This window comes from Marmota monax, unplaced genomic scaffold (genome assembly GCF_021218885.2).
Source record: "Marmota monax isolate L192 unplaced genomic scaffold, Marmota_monax_Labrador192_F-V1.1 WCK01_AAM20220418_F8-fsc01790, whole genome shotgun sequence".
NCBI classification, from domain to species: Eukaryota; Metazoa; Chordata; class Mammalia; order Rodentia; family Sciuridae; genus Marmota; species Marmota monax.
In genome coordinates this window covers 1-2,956 of record NW_026692646.1, presented here as the reverse complement: position 1 = coordinate 2,956, position 2,956 = coordinate 1, and the positions used below count along the sequence as shown (strand labels likewise).

The following is a 2,956-nucleotide window of genomic DNA, read 5'->3' as shown; positions in this document are numbered from 1 at the left end:
GGTGGAGACCAAGGCTGCCAAAGCAGGGTCAGTGCAAGCAATCTGAGCAGTCCTAGGAGCTGCACAGAGGAGGTGAATCTGAAGGACATTGTGAAGAGTGTGCCCAGGGCTGACGGGCCAGGCAGGCTTGCACGCTGCAAATGGCCACATGCTGGCCACGGAGTTTGGAAAATTCTCAGCCCTGGAGAGTAGAAGTTGGGACAGAAGACACATAGGCCATTGATGAAGGAATGGTTTGGAAGCAAACCCGTGCACATGGCAGGGCTCTTGAAAAGCAGCAAAGGCAGCTGGGAATTCATCAGGAGGTGAGCAAAGGGAAACATTTGGATGTTGTAGGGGGAGAGTAGTAATTCAGCAAAGGACTGAAGGCCACGGACAATGGTAGGAAAATGGAAGAAGTGGGGGAACTAGAGGAGAGGGAAGAGCAGAGGGGACACTCAGCATAAATCCAGGCTGTGGTCCAGGTAATGCACTGGCAGGCACAGTCAGCTGAGGTGTGCACCGTGGATACGCAGGGAAGTGGGAAATTCCCCATGGTGAAGCACCAGCTCCTCTCTGACCTCCCACTGGGGTTATGATCTTAGTGCAGTGAAAAGATCTGTGTCTTGCTTATTACTGGTGGCATGAGGTCTAAAATTTTGGTTTATATAAGCCTTTAAATTTCAAATATTTGAAAATGGTATCATTAATTTAAGAAGCAATCATAGCACCTTAAGTTCTATGAGATTTCAAGGTGGCGTTTTATGGACTGAAGTTGACCTCTTCCTACCTGGACAGTAGATGGGGTCTTAGGAAGCAGTGGTTTTAACAAATGATACAAAGAGTGGGAAAACGGAAGTGAAGTTTGTTCCACAATCAAGGAACCTGCAGCAATGGAAGGAAAAGAGGCACAAGAGGGTCAGGTCCCCTCTGCCAAGGGCATACTTCTTCATTCTAATAGGAGGTGGAAAAGGGACAGGCTGATCTCATTAACGTCTGTCTGAGACCTGCTTATAAACATTTAGTGATCACCAAACCCCCCAAAATCTGGCTAAAATATACCTCCCTCTGGGTCCATAGGGAAGTTAGTAACCATTTCATTAATAAAATGCAAAGTTCTCAAGCTGAACACAGGTACTAGAGACATAGGATGAAATGACCATAATCTCTGTCTTCAAAAACTGTCTTGAAAGGAGATTGGGGGCAACTCCAGAAGAGAGTCACATGGCACCTGCTACGATGGAACAGTATCCCATCGTAAGCCTGAGTTAGACACCAAATCCTCAGACTCAGCCTCTTATAAGGTGACTGAAATCACAGACCCTGGAGGAATCAGACAGGTGGAGAAACTCACATCAGTCTTGGTGATGAACGGTCATAATGTGGAAAAGCCAGAATGTCTAGGTGAATCCCTCCCTCTCTTTCTTTTCTTTCCCTTTTCTTTTGTCTTTCCTTCCTTCCTTCTCTCCTCTTTCCTTCCTCCTCCTTCCTTCCTCCCTCCCTCCCTTCCTTTCTCCTTCCTTCCTCCCTCCCTCCCTTTCTTCCTTTATTTTTCTCTCCTCCCTCCTTCCTCCCTTCTTTCTTCCTCCCTCCCTCCCTCCCTTTCTCCTTCCTTTCTTCTCTCCTCCTTCCTTCCATCCTTCTTCTTTTCCTTTCTTTGAGGAATCTGGCAGGAGCCAACCTCTCCTAAAGATTGGTGATGACGAAAGTTGCCACGGCGTCCACCCAGCCTCAGGTGCACTCAGGATGCTCATTCACAGAGAGAGGAGGGACTCCGACCCTGGTACCATGTCTCTACTTTCCTCCTGGGCTGAGGAAGAGGACAGACGAACTCTGCTTGTTCATGGGGAGGCTGATTCAGGGGGTTCAGGTCTAGAGGAAAAATAAGGGAATTTTCTGCCCTAAAAATTGTTTCCGTAAATCTTAAAAATGTTTCACCTTCAAAAAATTTGATCCATTTTTAGCAAAATGTTCACAATATAGTGTTTAAAAATATATTCTCTCTTTAAGAATATATTTATTTTTAATTCCCACAAACTTTCTGTTTATTTTTTAAATGATATTTAGGTTTTACATTTTGTTTTGAGTACATTTTTTTTATCCTTGATGTATAAACACTATTGATTTCTGGTGTTAACCCAGTAAGCAATGCACATAGACAGACACGTTTTCACTAGAAGTTCCAGATGTGCTTAGTATGTGACAGGGTGCAGAGGAGCTGGGAATTACTTTTTCTTTTCTTTTCTTTTTTTTTTTTTTTGTTTCAAATTCCATTTTCCTCAGGTGCAGTAGAGATGGATAGGACCAACGGCAGCACCCAGAGCCACTTCATCCTCCTGGGTTTCTCTGACCGCCCCCACCTGGAGAGGGTCCTCTTTGTGGTCATCCTGGTAGCCTACCTGCTGACCCTGGTGGGCAACAGCACCATCATCCTGATGTCTCGGCTGGACTCCCGGCTCCACACGCCCATGTACTTCTTCCTCACCCACCTGTCCTTCCTGGACCTCAGCTTTACCACCAGCTCCATCCCCCAGCTGCTCCACAACCTGAGTGGCCGCAACAAGACCATCAGCTATGTGGGCTGCATGGTCCAGCTCTTCCTGTTCCTGTGCCTGGGTGGAGTGGAGTGTCTGCTACTGGCTGTCATGGCCTATGATAGGTTTGTGGCTGTCTGCAAGCCCCTGCACTACAACTCTGCCTATGTATCCACAACTCTGCCTGGGCTTGGTGTCGGTGGCCTGGGGCTGTGGGATGGCCAGTTCTTTGATCATGTCACCAATGACGTTGTGGCTACCTTGATGTGGACACAACAAGGTGGACCACTTCCTGTGTGATATGCCCGTGCTGATCCGGTTGGCCTGCATCAGCACTGCTGCTGTGGAGGGCATCACCTTCATCCTGGCCGTGGGCATCGTGCTGTCTCCCCTGGTCTTCATCTTGGTCTCCTATGGCCACATCGTCAGGGCTGTGTTCAGAA

At 47.6% G+C, this 2,956-nt stretch overlaps 1 pseudogene; it reads left to right on the top strand.

Moving 5' to 3' along the window:
- The first annotated feature begins 2,236 nt into the window (after positions 1–2,236).
- On the top strand, positions 2,237–2,952 carry LOC124093798 (olfactory receptor 2W3-like; annotated as a pseudogene).
- The last annotated feature ends 4 nt before the right edge of the window (positions 2,953–2,956 follow it).